This window comes from Balaenoptera ricei, chromosome 4 (assembly GCF_028023285.1).
Source record: "Balaenoptera ricei isolate mBalRic1 chromosome 4, mBalRic1.hap2, whole genome shotgun sequence".
Taxonomy (NCBI): domain Eukaryota; kingdom Metazoa; phylum Chordata; class Mammalia; order Artiodactyla; family Balaenopteridae; genus Balaenoptera; species Balaenoptera ricei.
Genome location: NC_082642.1, coordinates 3,553,295 through 3,576,537, shown reverse-complemented (window position 1 = coordinate 3,576,537; position 23,243 = coordinate 3,553,295). Strand labels below are relative to the sequence as shown.

The following is a 23,243-nucleotide window of genomic DNA, read 5'->3' as shown; positions in this document are numbered from 1 at the left end:
GTACCACTGGCTTAAATAATCTCAAGAGATCATCTAATGCTTTTCCCTTTGTGGTAGACAGAATAATGCCTCCCTAAAGATGTCCACTTCCTATCCCTGGATCTTATGAATATGTTACCTTATAAGGCCAAAGGTACTTTACAAAGATGATTATTAAGTTAAGGATATTGGGGAGATTATCCTGAATTATCTTATGTGATCACAAGGTTCTTATAAGGGGAAGGAAACAGGAGGGTCAGAATCAGAGAGAAAAATGTAACAACAGAAGCAGAGGAAGCCAAGTTTGGAGTAATACAGCCAAGAGCCAGGGAATGTGTGCAGTCTCTAGAAGCTGGAAAGGGAAAGGAATGGTTCTTCCCTAGAGCATCCAGAAGGAATGCAGCCCTGTTGACCCCTAGAGCCATAAGATAATAAATTTGTGTTGTTTTAAGTCACCGTTTGTGGCCATGTTTTGTAGCAGCAATAGGGAACTAATAATACACCCTTCCATAGTTCTTTTATTTGGGGGCTGTCTTTGAAGAGTTAAAACACACACATAGTGTTTCTTGCTAAACTAGTGTTTTATTACTAAATTGAGGTATGTAACATACAATGATAAGGAAGAAATGTTAAATAGGTTAATAGAGGGGTATAACAATACAGGAGAATACTAATAGAATATAATAAAGTAAAAATAGAAGATAAAATAGAATAATAATAGCTAACACTTACTGAATGTTTATGTGTCTGACACTATTGTAAGCAGTTTACGTTTGATCCTCATAATGACCTTGTGAGGTAGGTACCATTATACATTCCTTTTACAGATGAACAAACTTGAGCTAGGATTGCACTCCAGGCAGCCTGACTCCAGAACCTGTATTCATGACCACTTTTCCCTGTTGCCTCAAAGGAGACCAGGAGTCTATCAAACTTTTAATACTCTATGCCTGTACATACAGTATTTGAGAGCAGATTGCCTCCGCTCATGCTAGAACTTGGAACGAAAGGACATAAGATGACTCTCAGAGAGTTGAAATAATTAAATATAGACTAAGAAGGAAGAGAATGAATATCTCTTTGACCAAGAAACAAGCTACTTTACTAAGGACATATGATGACTCTCAGAGAGTTGAAATAATTAAATACAGACTAAGAAGGAAGAGAATGAACATCTCTTTGACCAAGAAACAAGCTACTTTACTAAGGACATATGATGACTCTCAGAGAGTTGAAATAATTAAATACAGACTAAGAAGGAGGAGAATGAATATCTCTTTGACCAAGAAACAAGCTACTTTACTGAGAACAGCGATCAGCTTTATCAGTGATTTTAGTACATCGAACACAACATGGAATTGAGGGGTTTAAAGAAGCAAACATTAGCAGTGTAGTCCTAAACTCTCCAGGGGATAGAGAAACCAAGTTAAGGTACATGAGCAATACAGTTCTCAAGAGAGAGCAAGACCATCTGTACAGTTGTGCAGGTTGTACACTGCACAATTGTGGCAGCCCTGAGGGACAGGTTTGTGGAGCGTCAGGACCTGGATGAAACCTCTCATAACTATCCATTTCCTTTACTTTAATTCTCTACTCATCAAGCAAACTTTTGATGAGTATTTAAATATTAATACAAGGAAAGGAGGCATTCTGTTCACTTGAAAGATATGTTAAGCTTGGTGAGATTATGTATTCATATTCTGATTTATAATCACTTTTGTGTGGCTTGAGCTATAACCCTTGAAGTAAATGAACCTTCCAAATATCTGATCATTTCTTCAAGGGCCAGATCCTGGTAGTGCCCTAAGTGAAGTATCTTGTTACCAGCTGGCCTTTTCCTGGCAGCAACAAGGAATCTCTGCATTGCTGTGGGCCATGGTCCCTCCTTTCTTGCCTGTTAACATCCCAGAAGCCTCCACGAAGAAAAATGACACAACTGGATGAGTACAGGAAAGACCACAGACCGACTCTTGAGGGCTGCCAGGCATGTAACAGCCTTTCAGAGTGGGAGATGAGGCTATTTCATTATGTAATTTAGCTTGAAAAAATCCTTCAGGCAATAAGAACGCAGCCGGCATCTTAGTGGAAAGGCTGCTGAAGCACACCTTTGTTAATTTAAACGTGGCATGTGGCAATTTGCTTTGGGCGGCTTCCCTGACACCATTCTCCTGACAATTGTGTAGCAATACTTGCTTCAAAAATTCTCCGGTCAAAATTAGCATCTGTCAATCATATCCTTTCCAAGAAAGGGAATCAGTGATGTGATAAATACATATGTAACTTTTTTTTTTTTTTTTTTTTACCTTCTGGGTAGATTTTAAGCAGTAGTGCACCATCTTTTTTTAGTGCAAGGTCGAGGTATTGAAAACATAGATGAGTTGGACTAAGTGGTTAAAGGGAAAGAAAATTAGCGATGCCTGATAAGCTTATTTGGAATCTTAAGGTTTATTTTACAGCTGCGAACATTACCTGTGCGTAAAGGAGTGGATATAAACTCCAGCTTGTGGGGGTGGGGGGAGTGAGGACTCCAGCTTTATATTCAACATTGTAGACTGAGAAATATGGGAAGACCCCTCTGCAGTTGAAGGGCCTTGCTTTGTCCTGCTTGCCAAAATCCATGGTGTAGCAAGGTGCTTCCCAATAAGCCTTTGATATAATATGAAACTCCAGTTAATAATATTAATAGATTTTTAAAGGGAAATTGAAAAATAAAGCGTTAAAACGCCTATAAGGGGAAAGTTACACAAGCCTTTGAATCTTGAAAAATTTTGTTCTCTGAGATCATTCAGAAAAGGAAATTCTGGGGTGGGGGTTAGTTGTTTTGATCCGATTTCTGAGTGACTGAAAACTGGAATAAATTTTCTTTGTTCAAAACACCCTCACCCCATACCCACTAGAAGGGCTATAATAAAAAAGATAGACAATACCAAGTGTTGGTGAGGATGTGGAGGTTAGAACTATCATACATAGCAGGTGGGAATGTAAAATATTTCAGTACATCCCAATGCGATATATAAAAACCATTTTGGAAAACATTTGGCAATTTATGTGGAAAATTAAACATACATTTTCCATACAACCCAACAATTTCACTCCTAGGTATTTACCTAAGAAAAATGAAAATACATGTCCTCAAAGGGATTTCATGTGATTTTTAAATTACAGCATTATTCATAGAAGCCAAAACATGGAAACAACCCAAATACCCCTCAATAGGTGAATAAACAAAATATGGTATGGCTATAAACGGGAATACTACACAACAGCAAAAAGGAACAAACTATGATACATGCAACAATAAGGAACCTCAAGAATGTTATACTAAGTAAAATAAGTCAGACAATAATAAAACCTGCATATTATATAATTTCATTTATATGAATTTACAGAAAAGGCAAAACTATAGAGGCAGAAAGTAGAATATCTATTGCCTAGGGCCTGGGAGTGGAGCAGGGATTCCTGCAAATGGGCACAAGGAAACCTTTTGGGGTGATGGAATTTTTCTAAATTGGATTGTGGTGATCGTTGCACAGCTGTATAAATGTATTAAAAGTCATTGGGTGAATTTTATGGTATGCGGATAAAAAGCAACAAAATCACCCTTATCCCTTTTTTTCCCATCTCTCCAGTGTCCATTTGTAAGTAATTATCTTCTGTTTTGATCTTATGCTTGTTATTGTAATTAAATGTTGAGTCCGTTGATTCCTGTTTCCACAATTCAAAGTGATTATGTGTAGTTTTCAATGCCTACCAAGTCACTAAATAACAAGCTTCTCAGTTTGAGTGAGTACCTATTATTTGATCATATTAGTGTTATATTGATGAAAAGTCTGTGGAAATTGTAAATCAACTAGGAAGTTGAAATTATTTCGGAATTAGACATTGGAAGCATTGTTTGCATGTGCTGGAGTTTCACTTTCAGAGGAAGTGAGAGATATATGTGGTATGGTAGGGCCAGGTGGACCCGTCATCTCTAAATCAAAGGCAGAATACTGGGTCTACCACAAAGTAGTTACTGGGGATTATCATGCTTCTGGGAAAATGTGTTGGTTTTTCATAAGGGTTCTATGAAATTTTTCACCTTGACTATGAGTGTGTCAAGAGATTTGTTTTTAACCTATAATTATAATCTTTGTATACACTTGATTCATTAGCATTATTCCTGCCCTCCTCTTTCTTTCTCAGCTAATGTATTTGATTTTATTTCCTGTATCCCTGTAAGGCCACTTTGAATTCTTTTATGAACAATGTAGGTTAATAATTAGATGACTAGAATATAGATAAATTCCAACAATAGATATGTGCAGGAGCAAGGCGGTTAAATAGTAAACTTTATTTCAAAGAGATGCAAGTGTTATGAATAATTAAGGCACAATCTTTTGAAAGATTACAGCTTTTTTTTCCACTAAGCCAACAGCATGGTAGAACTAAGATGTAAGTTCAGGCCACATCCTGTGTTGTTAGTATGCGATCTTAATTAAGTCAGTTTAGCTCTCTGCATTTCATTTTCCTTATCTACAAAATTGAAATTAAAAGTGTCTTATTTTACAGAGAAACAGCAAAGATTAATGACAGCCTATTTCACGTTATGCATCCTTCAAGGAGATGCACCACAGGTATAATGCACAGATATAGCCCATCTAATGTGTTCTTTCATGAAAGTTACAGATGCGCTATTTAAAGCTATTTATTGAGAAAAAAAAAGCTATTTAGTGAGAATCAAAAGAAGGCAGTCAATATATTTTTTAAGTGGAAGGTGTAGCCAAAAATAGAGAGAGGGTAGGGGGTGGAGGGAGAGAGAGAGAGAGAGAGAGAGAGAGAGAGAGAGAGTAGTACATTTTAGATAGTCTCGGGTAAAAATGTGTCATCTCTTATTAACATTTTCCTTGACTACTGTGCTCTATCTTAGCACAGGGAGTGACAGTTCAGCCTGTGAATGAACTGTAAAATGAACACAATCAGAAATGGGCACTTGGATCCATGTTTCCTGTAAAGCAAAACGCTTTTTTTTGTTTGTTTTCTGTAAAGCCAGTCAAGCACAACTTGATTTGAACACGTAGCTATTCTGTGCTCACCCTTGCAGACATTCACTGTTAGCCCTTCCCTCCCCAGTGATTAACCCCTAAAAGTAAATAAGCCAGAGGCCTGAGGTAAGAGGAGAATAACTAGATTCTTGTTATTCAAAGCGTGGTCTACTGTACCATCAGCATCAGCTGGGAACTTGCAAAAATGCAAATTCTCAGGCCCCACCTCAGACCTATTGAATCTGCAGCTGCATTTTTAGTAAAGCCCCCAGGAGAGGAGAGTGCACAGTAAAGTTTGAGAAGCGCGGAAGACTAGTGATTCCCCACTGTGGCTGCTTATTAGGATAATTGGGGAAGCTTTTAAAATATACCCATGCCAGACCTCCCTCCTCTCTGACACGCAGAGTTCCAATTCCTTCAGCGGAGTGGTCTCTGATAAGTGTTGGGGGAAAGGAATTTAAGTAAATAAATTGACATTAAGATATGTAGGAATTCCCTGGACATTTGCATTTTTAAAAGAAGGTATATGTTAACCAACTGGTTGCTTTAACAGGTGCAATTTCAGACTGTGCTGCTCAGTAAAAACTAAGTCAGAGCGGAAGGTCACTAGGCCTGTTCTTCTACTAATAATGGAGAAGCTGAACCTGGACTGTCCCCCTGAATTTCCCCAGTAGAAAGCGGGCACGGATGTTTTCATAGAGAACAATGTCTTTCCTCATCCATTCATCTATTCCTTCGATCATTTTTTTATATTTCTCAAAATCATTAATTGTGCACCTTCTAAACATTGAGCACTTTTCTAGACACTGGGAGTATGAACTAAGATAAACCCTGCCCTCAGGAAAGTGACAGTCTGGTCAGCATGACAGACCAATAAACAAAATTACCGTACGGTTTGGGTAAGTGCTAAGGCAGAGAGAAGCAGTGTGCTGCAAGCACTCTGAGAACAGGGCGCCTAAACCACATCAGTCATTATAGATTGGCAGCTAGAGTGATTGTAACTAACAGGGCCAGGAAAGCATTCGCCAGAGGAAATGTCACCTGCTAGTTCAGAAGGCCACTCGGAGGTTGCCAGGCCAGTGGAGCAGAGGGCAGCATGTGCCCAGGCTGGATGCAAGATGCATGCAAAGGCTGGGTGAGTGTAGGATCTGCAAGTGGTTCATGATGGCTGGAGTGTAATGCGAAATGCGCTGGGTTATAATTCCTCTTCAAGTCTATAGAAAATGAATAAATATGTTATGGGGAGCATCTAAAGGATTTTAAGCAGAGGTGGGGCGTATTCAAGCTTGCCTGCTGGCTAGCGCAGACTTGGTAAAGTGGAGACAAAGATTTACCCACACAAGGGAATACTATTTCTGGGTCCCGGGTATGAGGGAGAGCTTAGCAAGGTTGAAGAACTGGAAGAATGGCTATAGGGCTGAGTCACAGCAGGCATGAATGTGGATGTGAGGGTGGGGGTGAGAAGGGTGTTTGAGTGCTGGCACAAGAGATAGGCAGAAACTGAATCTTGCAGTCTGTGGTAAAGTGCTTGAGCCTTCCTAATAGCAATGGGAAGTTACAGAAGGAAGGGTTTTCAGTGAAACATGACTTGATCAGAATTGTTGAGAAGGATCACTGACTGTACCTAAAGAATGACTCTGGGCAAGGAATTGGGCTACTGCGCACTTAATCTGGATGAGAGCTAATGGTTGCCTGGATTTGATGGTAACAGGGTGGAGAGAATAGATGGATTTGAGAAATATTTAGGAGGTAGAATTTATAAGGCATAGTGTTTATGTAAATATGTGAGGTTGTGAAAAAGAAGTGAATGAAATGGAACTCAAGTTTCTGGCTTGAGAAACTAGGTGGTAAGTGTTGCAAGTCACTGAGCCAGGGAACACAGAGGAAGAGCTGGTTGGATAATAGGCTGGGGCCCATGCAGCGAAAAGTTCCCTTTGACACAGTGTAGAGTTAAGATACTGGTGAGTCTTCTGTGTGGCGAAGTTCAGGAAAGTCAAGGTTGGAGACAAGGATTCAGGAGTCATCAGCGTAGGGGTGAGGTGGTTGAGATTTCCCAGGAAGGAATGGAGATTTTTTAAAAGAAACTGAAGAGGAGTAGGCAAGGAGGTACAAGGAAAATCAGTAAAGTGTAAAATCACTGAAGCAAGAGTTAGAGAGTATGTTAAAAATCAGAGTCTGATCACTGAAGTTAAATGCAGCTGAGAGGTTGAGTAGGACAAGAAATGAAGGCAGAAAGGAAGAGGTTGGAGATTCCATTGGAAGATGGGAAAGTTGATGGATCTTGTTCCTGGGGATGTAAGAGAGGATATATCTGGAGAAAAGATGGCAGGACCACTCTTAAGCAGAGGAGGACCCCCTCTTCCTCTCTTACCAGGGGGAAAGCAGCAATGATAGTGTGCATGCCAGTACGGTTAGAGGCTGAGAAGGACGGGAAGCCATGTGGCTCAGCATCCAGTTACTTCAGTTTTCTCTGTGTACGAGGAAGTAAGGGTATTGAAGGCTGGAAAGGGCCAGTGTATGGAGTGGGAGGGAAGGCTAAGCAGGACCACGTAGAAGGGCTGTGCACAGAACTGATGGCCCTGTTGAAGCTGAAGGCCATAATTTGAAATGGCATTAAACCAGGAAGTTATGGGGTTTTCCTAGCCTCACAGGTAATATCTTCCACAGATATTTACTGAGTACTGTTCTAGTTGCTGCAGATGCAGAAGTGAACAACACAAAGTCCCTGCTCATAAGGAGCTTGCAATAAAAAAGTCAATCAATACATCTGTAAAAAACATTCTTAAATATCTTAGCCTAGAGTTGGAAGGGAAAAGGTAGGCAGCTGGGAAGATTCAGGGTAGGCTCATTTGCAGGGGCAAGGGAATGAAATACTTTGCTGGGTTGATGGTTTAAATGATGACACCACAGGATGTAGGCTGGATAGAAGGTAAAAGAAAGACAAAGGAAGAACAGGGTGAGCATGAAGTGAGAATTCTCAGTAAAGTAGAAGAGCAGGTGCAGAGGGAATAAAGAAATGAAAGAACTTCTAAGGATGGGAAGGCCAAAGTGTAGGTTACTCAAGTTGAAGATTTCAAAGGTAGAACTATTCTTGGTGATAGCAACATTAGGACCATGAAAATGCAGGTACAGATGTGGAATGGAGGTGAAGGTCATGAGAGTGTCTAAGGTTAAGAAATTCTTAAGCCAGAGAGTAGCAGAGATTGTCTGCATAGTCCCTGATGTTACTTGGGAAGATGGTAGAACGTTCGTGGAAGGGAAGACTGAGCGAGCTGTTGAGTCTTTAATAAACAAAGATGAATGTCTAGGAAGTTAGTGGATGACAGAGATAAAGTAGATGAGGTGGGTGGGGATGGTCAGCTGGCAGAAACCTAAATAAACACAGTGGAGGGGAATGATTTGGAGGCTGCATAGAGTGATAGAAGAAGACTGGTTTTGTTTTTCAGTGTGCAGAGTGCTGGGGGAGAGAGAGCTTCAGGGGAGAGGGTTTCCCTTAAATCAGAGAGCTGAAGGGAGTATCCATGAGCAGGCTCAGGGCTTAATAAATCATGCCTTCTTGCCCAAGATGACTCTAGAAATGCTCTTCTAATCCTGTTTCCTCATACAACCCAAAGCCCTTTCTTTCATTCTCTAGAGGTAGGTTTGTAGGAGATACCCTTCTGAATGGAGGGAAATGTTTGCTGACAAGAGTCAGATTCTAGAATCATAGTATGTGCCACCCGATCTAGACATTAGTCCACACGGGGTAGGGTTTTCGACTTCTTTGTTGTCACATGTGATAATATCACTCCAGTGGATCAACAGCAGCCGGTAAAAGGAGACCCTGGAGGGCTGCCTGTCTGGCATGTTGTGCGGGAACTCCGTTTGATGGAATTAGAATTACTCATGAATTCATTTTTATTTATTTTTTCACCAACCTAGATAAAAACTCCAAGTGAATCAGTGAGTTCTTATCTCAAAACAAAATGTTTGTTTAAACATTTTTCAGAGGCACGATCTTCCTTCAAAATCAAAAGAAAAAAAAAAATGTCCAAACCAAATTATCACATTTCAGATACCACATGTCTTTTTAAAAAAACTTTTCAATCCAGAGAAGTCTGACAGTAGGTACCTTAGCTTGAAACTAATAAAAAGGGGTTTGGTCCACAGCACAGACTAAAGGATTAGGAAGTCAAACTGAAATCAATTAGCAGGTAACCAGTAGCCAGCAGTGTATCTGTTTCTTTGTGCTTGATGCTTAAAGCAAAAACAAGCAAGCCAACTATAAAATGGTGAAGATGGCTTAGGCCATATCTTTTAAGTAGTTCCCTTTGTTAATCAAGGCTTTCTTGAACTTCCAAGAAATTCTTATTTAAAGAACTCCCAAATCATTAAAGACTTATAATAAGATGTGCTTGAGGATCTAGTAGTTATTTAAAAATACTTCCAGGAAAGAAAGTTTTTGTAAAATCTAAGGGCTTAATTTTCTGGTATAATGAAATTAATTGAGTGAAATTAGGATGTTTCTGATACCTCTGCCAGTCTGAAGCCAAAATGAATTCATTATCCCTGAACACATGTATATAGCAATTAATGATTTCACTAACTTAGAAGCCAAGAAACAAAGTATTAATAATTATATTTGTTCAGAGAAATAATGTAATTATATTTAAGTGAATCAAATAAAAAAGCAATATATGAAAAGTCATTAACTGAACAGAATATTTCTCAAAGCCCTGTGTATATAATATTCTGTAGCAAGGAAATGACAATGTGTGAGAAGAAATGGCACAAGTGAAACCTTGAAAGTCCCGTTAAACTCGTATCCATGCAAATATGAATCTTTAAAAGAGAATATAAGTTAGCAGCTATAGATGCTATGAAACTTTACATGATGTATTTCAACAACTATGTAATAAAATTAAAACAAAGAAAAGAAGTGGGAAGATTTGCAAAGCTGACAAACTGGTTGAGTTCCATGAAGGCCCTTGTTGCAGGATCAGCCCCATTCCAGGCCCAGGCCCTTACTAAGAGCAAGGTCAGCGACTCTGGCTCCATCTCCAGTCAGTCTCACGTCTGGTGAGCTGCCTCTGACCCCAGCTCTAGTGAGCGGGTTCCTACCTTGTCCCTTGGGACCTCACTTCTGGCTCATTCCCTAGCTATGGAAATTGAGTTTCTGCTTTTTCTTCCCTGTCTTCTGGGACTGAAAACCAGCTTAGTTCTTAACCTCATTGCCTTTTTTTTAAAATAAATTTATTTATTTTTATCTTTGGCTGCGTTGGGTCTTCGTTGCTGCGTGCGGGCTTTCTCTAGTTGCGGTGCGCGGGCTTCAGTAGTTGTGGCACATGGGCTCAGTAGTTGTGGCTCGCGGGCTCTAGAGTGCAGGCTCAGTAGTTGTGGCGCATGGGCTCAGTTGCTCCGCGGCATGCGGGATCTTCCTGGACCAGGGCTCGAACCCGTGTCCCCTGCCTTGGCAGGCGGATTCTTAACCACTGCGCCACCAGGGAAGCCGTCATTGCCTTTTGCCTGAAGAACTTTCTTGGATCACCACACACCGTCTGCTGGGTAGCGCTCCCTCATCACAGCTGCCTGCTGCTTCTTGCCCCTGTGTAGCTTCTCTCCACTGCTCTTAGCCAGGAACTTCCTCTGTCGCTGATTCCTTGTAGTCTATCTAAAATAGGATTCAGTCTCACTGGATTGGCTCAGACTACTTCTACCTGAGCCCAGTTTATGTACATGACACACATTTTATATGGAAGAAAAATGTTTCTTCATTTGCTGAGGAAGAAACGACTCACTAATGTTGTATGCCAACACAGAAAGCCAAGGATCCAGCTTTTCCCTCAACCATCAGCCAACCACACCTATTAATTTAAAAAACTTAAGGAGGGAGGAATCAGTTTTTTGTCTTCTTTTATTTAAATATAAGAAAATCTAATTAAGTGTTGAAAGTTCAAAATTTTTCAGATACTGCCTATCTGACTTTAAATGAACAATAAAAGCCATTTTTATTCGAGTGTAGTAACAGGCAAAAGAAACGAGTATCAAAATATTTTAAGATCTGATAAAGTAAAAGTATGGCTTTTAAATAACAGGTGGTGATAATTTCCTAACAGAAGACTTAATTGAGAATGAAGGATTCTTTTGCAGTGTCTGTTATGAACTAGTCATTGTGCAAGGTGTTGGAATTAGAATCGTTGCTGTGGGTAAAGGGTGTACCTATAATTATCATTGTTTTTATATTCTGTGGATTACCTGGAAATATACTTTGAGTTATTTCTTAGAAACTGCACATCTCATACTGATAACTTATTTCATGGTTGATGGTCTAAGGCTCCATCTCTCACCTAGCCATACAGTCATACAAATGATGCCATGATGTATGAACCTTACGGAAGAGGTCGTCCAGCAGCTTAACATCTGCAATCCACGAGAACTCTGTCTAGATTCATGGGGAGACCTTGTCCAAGCTAGGGCTCCTGAAAGCCTAAGTTGACTTGGCAAGGGCATGTGTTGAAGAGATGATTTGGAACTTTTTGACCAGCCATACAGATAGATTGAGGATGAAAGCACCCGCTTCTATTAGATGCCCAAGATAAGGACTTCTAGGACAAGGCTGGCTGTTTCCTGCAAGTTCAGCAAGAGTAAATCTTTCTTCCCATGATCAGTTCTCTTTCCTAAACCGGACAGGGTGACAAAGGCCAAGCCCCTGACTATTAGTTCCCACAGGTCTCTTTCCACCAATCAAAGACAGGTAGGGTTCCTCCTGGGATGCTGAGGCCCTGGGAATCTAGCTCTTCATTCTTTATCCATCCTGTATCCTTCCTTCTGAGAATGGCCTATCTTTCCACACTCACAGAGAGCCGCTCTACACTCCAGTCCTCTTTCTGTTGCCTCTTTTATCAAGGCTGTCACTCACCTTCTCTGCCTGGACCACAACTCTGTTCCTGACTCAGATATCTGTTGAATGAATGAAGGAATGAAATGCCTTCCCTCTTCCATCTTTGCCTAGCTAACTCTTTCGCTCCCAGCACATCCTATATGCTTACCCATAACTCACGTCTCACTTGTAGTTAGTTGTCCAATGTCTAGTTTTGCCCCCTGTAATAACTATTTCTATCTTACTTATCAGTCTGTTTCCAGCAGCTAGGAAGGTGCATGGCACATAGTAAGTTGTCAATAAATATTGGTTGCATAAATGAATATTTTATTTATTTTTTATATTTATTCTGTCAGGTTCCTTATCTTGGTCACAAAACCAATGTTGTCTAGGCAAGGTGTTTGTTAGGGCACCTGATACACAAATACAGCAGCAAAGAAGTGGTCTCATTCTGGCTTTGTCCCACATATGTAAATCAGATTTCTCAGTTCTGTATCTCCCTGTCAAATATCCTGAGTTTAGCCCTTTTCTGTCTGATCTATCTCCTTTACTAGCAGTAAAGTCAATTACTCTCTTCCTTGGTTGTTTAATTTACCTAGTTAATTCTACCCTCCTAAGCTAGAACTGGGTCAACAAGGAAACAGTTTCTGTATGCATTTCTCTTTCCCACTATTTTCCTGTTTCAGGGAGATTTTTCAACTAATTTCCTACTCAGGTAAGCATTTCCAGCTCCTTGTTACCAAAATCTCCACTAGTCTGGCCTTTCTTTTCCAATTCCAGTTCTCTCAGAGCCTCTTCCTTCTCAGTAACTCATCTCTGCTCTCCTTTAATGAGGCCCTGTGCTCGCCTTCTCTTGAATGTCTCTATTTGGCTAAGTGCTGCTGGTTTTTGATCATCGTCCTCGAAGTTTCCTCTATCCCAGGTTGCTTCACTCATAGTACGCTCATTCAGACTCCTGGTCAGCTCACACATACACGCATAATAAGCCTATTTATAGACGCACGCTGCAAGTGACTCCTTACCTCTAAGTTACAGAAAATAGGAGCTTTACTTGTCAACTAAATACTACATAAGTTCAGGAATTGGAAATGAGAACAGAGCATAACAACCCTTCATTTCTAGATATAGTTACATTATAGGAGTTCATATGCATCATGAAGAAACAGTCTTGTGTCAGAGGAAGCCCTGCAAATTCTGTGAGGGCAGGGATTATATCTGTTTATTCACCATGACATATAATCAGATCCCAATAGTGTCAGACATGTAGGGGTACTCAAAAATAGTTGTTGAAATGAAATGAAAAGTTTCAGAGTCTTTTCACGGTCCACAAGGAAAAAAATCTTTTTTGAAGAAGGCAAATGATTTAGCATAATTCTCTGAGTCTTCTATAATAGAACAGAGATATGTATTCATTAAAAAAATATAAACATGTGGAGCCTAATACCACCTTGTGTCAACTAAATGCCTAGTTTGTTAATACATACTAAATTTCATAGTGCCCACTGGAGAAGAGTTTTTTTTTTTTTTACAGTTTTGACTTCGCTTTAAGTAGCATTCTACAGCACCAGTGACCCAGCTGATCCTTTTGCTGTGATCTTTTTGTACCACTCCCTAACCAAAACTGATGCAAAGGCAGAATGTTTTGAGTTACTCTCAGTAATTACATATTACTGAAGTTGGACTGATCATTTTTGTTCAACAGTGTGATCCAAAATAGCAAAATGTTTAAATGGGAGAAACATGGGTATGTAATTTCATTGCTTCCTCTTCAGAAACATCCACCAGTGTCCAGGAAGCTTGGGATCTAACTGATGAGAGTTACTTAGGGAACGGTGTAGCCTTTTCATAACCTTCTATATCTTTCCTTAAAAAAGGAACATTATTATTCATTAACATTATAATCAACACACAGCCTTGATAACTTATTTTAAGTGATATATTGTATTTAAATTGCAGTATAATCTCTAATAGCTTTTTGCCAGCAAAGACTCTTTTTGGATTTAAAATGCAAATTGGACTTGAAAAAGAAAATTTATTTTTAGACTTACAGCACTTTAACTTAACTGTAACACAGTTTCAGGGCTTCCATTTGTTAACAGAATGTTTTTGGTTGTGAATTTTGGAGGAATCCCTACTGGAAAATTATTGACTGTCCTCTCTTGGCTGTGAGCCATTCATTTAAATGGGCTATGAGATAAGGCTGAAGAATTTCACTAATTTGGGGAGAGCCAACTAAGGATTATTACTGTAGGTCCATTAGACTTGAGATTTCTGTAATTATCTCAACAAGTTCTAAAAATCTAGGGTCAGACGAGGTGAAAAAGTTTATGTAGCTATGCTCATGTTATGGAGCAATAAAATCTTAATTGGGCATCAGAAAGACAGTGATTGCTACATAATTTAATTTGGATTCTCTCTCTCTGTGGAGCTTCCAAAATTTTTTTAATGCTATTTGGAGTTACAGAAGGATGATACCGTAGAAAAACATCAGTTTAAAATTAGACCTAGGCTCTATCTAAAGTCATATTGGTGGCTTTGGGCATGTAACCACTCTATGCCTAGGTTTCCTTAAAACAGAGGTAACATGTCCTATTTATAGAGCAATGGGAAGATATTATAAGGAAGAAATATAATTAAAACCAGAGAAGCAGTTTAACATCATAGTTAAGAGCCCAGGCTTTGGCCACCAGACTGCTTGAGGATAAACTTCAGTTTTGCTACTTACCAACTGTGTGACTTTGGGTACAGATTCCTTACCATGAATTTCTATAGCTCGAAAGTGGGGACAAAAATATTGTTACCGTATACAGTTAAATGAGAAAAAGTGTCAAGGAATTTAGAAAATTGACTTGCATGAAGTAAGCACTTGGTGCCTGACACAGATCAAACATTGACTTTTTATTATTATTATGACATAAGCATCTTTGGCTGAACCCTAATGAAAATCCTGTAGTTTACATTTTACCTGTAAATCTGACAGTGAGTTTATCTGTAAATCTGATAGCAACTGGATTCCAGGTTAACTATGTATAGCTTGTGCCTGTGTGTATGTGGGTGTGAGTGTGCGTTTGTGCCTATGCATTCAAGGTAAATTGGTCACATGTGTACATGAAATACAATTATAAACTACTCGTCAAGCTAAAACACAAAAAATAGTTCTCCTTTCCTGAGAATTGCAGCTCTACAGAAAAAATTCACTATCTTGGAACTTCCCTCAAATCTACCTGTGTAAATCCACAGATAATTTCTGAACAGTTGTATAGAGATGACTTTTCTTGGTGCTGACCAATTGGACTAGTGCAAGACTTGACCTTGGCTTAGCTGGAACTTACCCAGTGGTTGACAGGGAGTGTTTGACTAAATGATTAACTAGCAGTCCTGATTACATCCAGCATCGGTTGTTCCCTCCCGTTCTTCCCCCCAACCTTTCTACAACCAAGGTATCACAAAAGCAATTTGAAACAGGGATTTTGTTTAAAAGAGAGGATTGGATTTTGCAAGAATCCAGAATGTTTGTAATGAAAACTGTTTGGTTTTATTAGTATTAGTTTGTGTGCTTGCTAATTTTCAGTCATTTTCTCTTTAGGGATGGTCCCCCAGATTCTAGTTTCCACGTTGCTGCCTTCTGAATAGAGTCCTTTGTGACCCATTGTGATTACATTGCATTTTCCTTGTGTTCTTTCAAAACGTTCTGACTCTGCCTTAATTTTGGTCAGGGGATGGTGGGAGGAGGGTGGCAGCAGGGGAATGAGGTCAGCAATACTTTCAGAATGTTGTCAAAGGAGATTTTTAAATTGTCAAAGTTGCCTAGTAAGTAATATCAAGCTTGGTATCTATTAATAAAGCAAACATTTAGGATAGGAGTTTGGGTCAGAAATGAATGTCCTAAGGCCTTCACAGGAGCATTTGCTCCTGGGTACCCCAGCATTTCTCTGACCTCTTCTGGACACTTCCATAACAGTCATAAGCCAGGCTGATGATTACAGTGATTTTTAAGATACCAAAATGAAAATGTTGTGTGAAAATGTTTTGGGAGCAAAAAACCAAGGGCGTAGGCCGATTGGGAGAGAACAAGCTGAAAACAGTTTTGCTTGTAAAGGCTTCCTTAAACCTTACTTACACAGGGCAAGAACAATCAGTGAAGAAATTTTGCTACCAAGCCAGATATGTGGCATATATGTTATAAATAGATGCCTAGCCTATTTAAAATGTTCAACACCAAAATATATAGTGACCAGGATTTTTTTAAAAATACAGTAGTAATTGAGAAAGAAGTGATTTGAAACCATTCCCACTTAATATTGTTGCTTGTTTTGCACATTTTCCTGGATATTTTTTAAAAGCCTCAAAGAAAAAATGGACAAAAGTGTAGTCAATCCTAATCACTTACAAATTTCCTATTTGCTAATTCACCTACTGGCTAAAATTTATTTGTTACCCCCAAATCAATACTCACGGTGCTTTCGAGGTCATTTACAGACATACACAGATTGATGAAAGATTTCCATCACTCTGCACACGTGTACCCAGCTGAGGTCCAACAAGGAGATTGTAAACAAGGGTCCTTCTCTCAGTCTATTTAGTGCCATGTTTTTCACATATTCTGTGCTTTTTGTTAGTGATTTAACTGTTTAAAATGGCCCCCAAACCTAGTGCTGAAGTCCTGTCTAGTGCCCCTAAGTGCAAGAAGGCTGTGATGTGCCTTACAGAGAAAAGACATGTGTTGAATAAGCTTCATTCAGGTATGAGTTGTAGTGCTATTGGCTGTGACTTCAATGTTAATGAATCAATGATATATATTAAATCAGAAATTAAACAGAAACACACATAAAACAAGATTATGTATTGATCAGTTGATGAAAATACTGTGTGATCAGAGGCTCATAGGAACCTAACACTGTATTTTCCAAAGGTCAATGATTCAGTATTTGTTAATTCAATGTTAGTGTTGACTTTAGAACAAAACCCCATCAAATAACAAGAATCAGCCCTATGCATAATTCCTGTTAATTCATTCGCATGGGAAAACATCAGTGATCTACTAAGTAGGGATCCACATTAAATAAAATTAAACCCACAATTAAGTGCCAGCAGAGAGCTTCATGCTATCCAGTTTATTCATTTGCTACTTGTGGCAATCATATTTATTTGAGATTTTCATTATTTTACTGAGAGTCTCCCCAGGATTACTTGACACATGCAGAAATCTCTTTAAAACACACATGAACATTCACACACACAGGGCCAGAAAAGTAGCCTCTATGGAATGTACATGTATAAACATAGAAATATTTCTTGTGTATAGTGCCTAAAATTCTATTTTCAGTTAGCAAACTATTGATGCTGTTGGAAAGCATGGCATATAGATAAGAAAGGGGGATCATGTGACATTGGAAGCCATTGGCATTCAAAGACAGACCAAGGATTGCCCCTTCTTGAGGTAGACATGTAGCAGGTTTCCAGTGTATCTGGAATTCTGCCATGTCTAATCATGTCTGGCAATGAGTAGAGTGGTTGTGTCTCTGGTCTGTTGCCTGAGAGGGCCAGGAGCCTCCTCAGAGAGAGAGAGCTCATCTCAGAGGAATAAAAAGTCAAGCTCAACAAAAATGTCCCTTGAATAAAGCCTTTCCCATCAGAGAAGTGATTCTGAATATAGTTTAGCTTTTGCTGTTGCAGTCTCCCCCCAAACCAGACCCACTGGTCCTTGTGGTTCTTGGGAGAGGGAGGCATGGAGATAAAATCTAAGAGAGCTCTTCACCTGGAGGCACCATGAGCCCTCCTCGGAACTCCTCTAGGACAATGATGATGGAAGAGAGGCACTCTCCCTGTATCACACGGCTCCCACCCCAGAGGTTATGGATGGGATCTGGGGCAGGAGGGCATGGAGGTAAAGCCAGTATAGAGAGTGGAGACCTGAGGAGAGTGGACTTGTACAGGAGACACATGTGTGGCTCCCTGCCATCCTGTGCCAGGGACTCAGAAGGGACAATTGTACTTAGAAATATGGGTTGTCATGACATGGGCCCATTTGTACTTACAGACTGGAAAGGCAAGAAGAAATAGGCCTGATTCATCTAAGTATGGGACCATCTTTACTTTCTGATCTTAGATTCCCTTGTTTTCATTTTCCATGTTTCTCTATTGTCTAATCTGATAGTTCTCCCCTGGATGGACATTAGAATCACTCAGGAAGCCTTAAAAAATGCCTGGACCACCTCAAAGATTCTCCCCTGGATGGACATTAGAATCACTCAGGAAGCCTTAAAAAATGCCTGGACCACCTCAAAGATTCTGATTTAATTGATCAGGGATCTGTCCTTGGCATTTGTATGTTTAAAGGCTTCTAAGGTGATTCACATGGTTAGCCAGGGTTGAAAAATACTGCCGTACAACGTATCACTGAGAATTTTCACCCTCCGTCATCCATCCTGTTCTATCCAGAGGAAGGTTAGGCAAGAACCCTGCTACGTGTCCACCTCAAGAAGATGCACTTCGGGGTGTGCCTTTGAGTACGAAAGGCCTCCATGCCGCTTTCCTGTCTGTTTGCCCCACTGTGAAGAATTCATCTGTTTTTTACCCTTTCTTCCCGGCTACAGACTCCAAATTCTCCAAATTCTGGAGACTCCAAATTCTGATGCTTTCTCCTTCCTTGGACTCAGCACTCGTTGCTGGTGATAAGGCTGACACTGAGGAGGGAGGGACGCTGTGGCGACAGAAAGGCAGGGAGCAGACAAAGTAAAGAAGGGGGCATGGCAAAAGGAGAATAAAGGCTAATTGGGAAGGAGTGGAGGAGGAGAAAGTGCTGGAGCATGCTGACTGCTTCTCACACACTCCCACCTGATGCAGCCAAAGTGTGGAGGGGAGAGGGTGAGCTTGGGGCCACACACACCTAAGTGCAAGTCCTGGGTCTCCATCATTTACTAGCTGCTTGATCTTGGGGAAGCTACTTATTCTTGTACAACAAAAAAGTGGGGAAGCTCAGGGATTCAAAACAAGTCTGCCTGATTTAAGCACTCCAAACATTTTCTCAGCTTATACAACATCTCCTAATCCATACCCTCACAATAAACCCTGGTAACGAATACAGTAATTAATAACATCCCAGACGGTAGTTGAGCTTGTTTTTAAATTCCTATGATCATATAAGTTGGGGAAATGTTACAAGAAGATTAGTTGGGAAAAAAATGGTGTGCCATTTATTATCAGCGTAGAACATTCAGAATTGTCATTCATAAGAAGTAAGCTCATTATTAATAGATTACTTTGCTTGTCTTTATGTGACTATTTTCTTAAATTAAAAATAAACTTTTTTCTTATTGCAAAAGCAACACATGTTCATCTAATACAAATTGGAAAATAAAGATAAGCAAATAAAACAAAATTAAACACACTCATAATCCCTCCACCCAGATATAACTGCTGTAAAGGCCTTTTAGACTTTCTTTGTTTTTATACAGATTTTCAAAAATCATGATATACACTTTCTTTCACTTTATAAACATCTGGTCAACAGCATTCCATGTCAATACATTGGCCTTTACTACATCACTTTTTATGTCTGCTTACTAAGGTGAAATAATTTTATTTGTTTTTAAACCACATTTGTTTACTCAGATGTCAGAAACCCACAGATAAGGAAACATCTGAAGAGCCCAAGTGTGGCTATGTGGAGAGGCTGAGTAATTCAACGTGCAAAATATAAAAACAATTATAACCAGTTTGACAGTGGTGCGTCTGTTTCCTATGGCCCTTCTACCCATGAGTCTACCGCCGACTTCAAAGAAAAGTCAGCACAGACGGGGTCCAGAGGATAAGGTGCAAAATGAGAATCAAACCCATGATAAGAGATTAAAGGAAGGTTGATCAAAGCCCCAGCATAAAAGTGCTAGCCCATGACTTGCCTTGGCCCATGGCCCCAAAATATTCATAAGAGCAGAGCTCTCTTTGAAGTGATTGGAAGCGCCTGTGCTCAGATGAGCTCTCTGGTCAAAGGGCCGTTTTAAAAGTGGCACAGAAGGGGTTGGCAGAGTTGCCTCTCCCTCTCTTGTCTGCACATCCCTCACAAATTGCTTGAACGCTGCTTCTTTGGTTTGTTGTCCAGATGTAAGTAGTGTAACTGGGTATCAAGTGAGCAATTCAACCTAAGAGGGAAAGGATCATCTTTTTCCGTTATGGGAGATGTGGGAAGTAGGGCTGCACAATCGTGGCAGTGGATTTGCACTCATGAGCATGGAACTGCAGCCACTGCTCGTCCTTTTCAGGCAAGGCAGGTGGTACTTCCAGAGAGGCATTGAGACTTGTTCATTACTCTCCCTGTTCATTCTACTTGCTTGTTCCTTGTTCGCTGCTCTCCCAAATAGGAGTTTATGGCTCTTTGTGGTGTTAGGACATAAACCACCCACTTCCTCAGAGAAGAGAAGAAAATAGAAGTGCCCCCAAAATGGCAGTTGCCTTTACAACATTCAGCTTACATTTTTTAAAGTATGTTAAAAGACAAGAGTTAGGGCTTCCCTGGTAGCGCAGTGGTTGAGAATCTGCCTGCCAATGCAGGGGACACGGGTTCGAGCCCTGGTCTGGGAAGATCCCACATGCCACGGAGCAACTAGGCCCATGAGCCACAACTACTGAGCCTGCGCGTCTGGAGCCTGTGCTCCGCAACAAGAGAGGCCGCGATAGTGAGAGGCCCGCGCGCCGCGATGAAGAGTGGCCCCCGCTTGCCGCAACTAGAGAAAGCCCTCGCACAGAAACGAACACCCAACACAGCCAAAAATAAATAATAAATAAATTTTTTTTTTTAAAAGTAAAAATTAAAAAAAAAAAAGACAAGAGTTATATAAAATTGCTAAAAATGTGTGCTTAGAATGTCTTTATGTAGCAGTTCTTTCAGGCTCCAATTTTCTGGTTTTTCACTTTACATGATAATCTTCTATTCTTTAGGGTCTTTATTTTTACTTCCCCTGTCATCAAATCTTCATTTCCTTCAAAGTGCAAGGGATTTGCATTTTCTCTCTACCTTTTTAAGGTCAATTTCTTAATCTTTACTTGAGGTTTCAAGTTAGAGTTTTTGCTGACAAGTCTTTACTGAGTACAACGTTAGGCCCTGAGAGAAAACTGGAAAATGCATCTCCTCCTTTTCGGGAACCACAGTCCAGGTGAAGAGACAATGAATTTTCCAACAAAATAATGAATATGATGTCAGCCGATATGGGCTTTGTAAGGACGGTCCTTCGTGAAGAAGGAGAATTTGAACTGGGCCTTGAATATGCCTGAATTATGGTCAAAGTTACAGAAGCAGAGAACTGTAAGGTGCCTCATAGCAGAAAATGAATACATTCATTTAATTGGGGCAGATGGCTCACGTTAGAAAGCAGTGAGAGAAGCTTCACTAGGTATATTAGGGTTAGAATGTGCTGTGAATCTGGATTTTATTATGAATGCAAGAGGATTATATTGAAGACTTTGGCGTGGAAAATGGCGTGCTGAAATGACAGGACAATGTGAATCTGACTGACACACAGGATGAATGGGGTGGGGAGAGGCCTGGGGCCATAGTCTGGTTGAAAGGGCATGGATAGAGCCTGAGAGAGGAGGGCCCAAGAAAGAATAGAAACTGGGACCTGGAAGGATGGGATGGGCTCTGGAGGCTGTGAAATGCGAACTGGTCTGACCTGCAGGAGCTGGGGAGGGGGACGTGTAGGAGGAGGGAAGAAGAGGACTCACTGATGATTCAGTAATGTCATCACACATAAACTTAACTGCATGACTTTTACTGAAGTGCTAGGTGATGGGATTACAAAGAGGTTAAGTTCATCAACAGAATGATTAGGAAGACACTGTAGGTATTCACCTGAGAAATTCAAAGTAGCCTCATCTAAAGCCTCTTTTAAGACTGAGTGAGGCAGTGAGCTCTCAGGAGTTCAGAGAAAGAAATCTTCCCTAAAGTTTGGAGTCATGGGAGCTTCAGGAAGAGATGGGACATAAGCTGAACCTTGAATAGTGGGTAGAATTTGGAAAGAATGGGAGGAGGAGTTAAAAGGGTGGGGTGAGGGGGAGAGAAACAAAGGCACGAGGTAGAGAAGCACAGGAGTGTTTGTGGCACACGGAGTTAGCCCATCTGGCTGGAGCAGAGTTTGTATGAAAACTCAGAGAGGAAAAAAAAGATAAGGTAGAGACTTTTGATTAGCCAGGTTAAAGAGTTTGTAATTTAACCTGGGCAACGTCAAGCCACTGACATTTTTGAGCAAGGGAGTGGCCAGGGCAAAAGGGTATCTGGTGAAGTTTAATCTGTGAAAGATACGTGACATATGTATAATATTAGGGAGATAATACTAGCAAGAGGAGTAGTTAGGTGACTTCTGGTCAGAAGGGATGAAGATGTAAAGTAGGTTAACACTGATCATCTAAAGAGTATAGAAAAGAGGCAAAAGAGTTACTGATAAGCCCAAGGGAGAGCAAGAAATACAGAATTTTACTCGAGATTTCAAACATGGAAGGCTGTGATAACGATTGTGCTGTAGACCAAAGTATAAACGTCCAGAGAGGACTGGTTTGGAGGCAACCCAGAGAGTTTAGTCTTAAAGAGATGGAACCTGAGATGACAGCCAGGCAAACGTGTCCAGAAGCGGTTAGAAGCGGGGGCTTGAGGCTCAGCTGAAAGAGAGATTTACCATTCCAAGTTGGAAAAATCCACAGAGCTCAGCAGTCCTTAAAAGTGTTTAATTAACTTATTTATTCAGAAAGTGAAGTATTTTCAGAAGCTCATTTGAGAATTTATACTCTCTTGATGCAGATGAATTCTCAATTGCTCTTTTGTTTTCCTTGTGAAACAGTTCAACTTGTATGAGAAAGAACGTGGGGAGGGCAGTGGAAGGGTTTCCTCACTATTCCAGGTGTAGAAATTGTGGGCATTGAGCCTCCTGTATGTAATATTCTTCTCTTCAGTGGTAATACTTTATGAAAATTTTATACATCTTTCTATCAACTGCCACACCCATCACAGTCAGTGTTTTGCACACTGTAAATACTCAGTGTTGGTTGATTTGCACTTTCATCATAAATCTCAAAGATAAAATAGTGGACATAAGAAAAACTAACAAGCTTACAGCTAATCTTATAATGACAGACTCTACATAGACAAATGGAGAGCGGATATCAATTTTGAATTGCAACAATTTTGTAAACGAAGTACGAGAAGCAATAACTGTAGTTTCAGATCTTTACTAAAATGATAAAATCCATTAACAATCCCACATGCCTTGGAGCCAGCCTCCCAGACATTCAAAGGTCACAGCACCTTGAAGAGCGGAGTCAACAGCCAAAGTTATCAGAGTGAAGAGTGACTCCAGGCCCAGGACGGATAAGGCAGACCTGCATTCACTTTT

At 40.2% G+C, this 23,243-nt stretch overlaps 1 protein-coding gene across 6 annotated transcripts in view; it reads left to right on the top strand.

The window, feature by feature from the left end:
• The window catches only part of MME (membrane metalloendopeptidase), a 273,465-nt gene that overhangs the window by 191,418 nt on the left and 58,804 nt on the right, over nt 1-23,243 (top strand). The window lies entirely within an intron of this gene.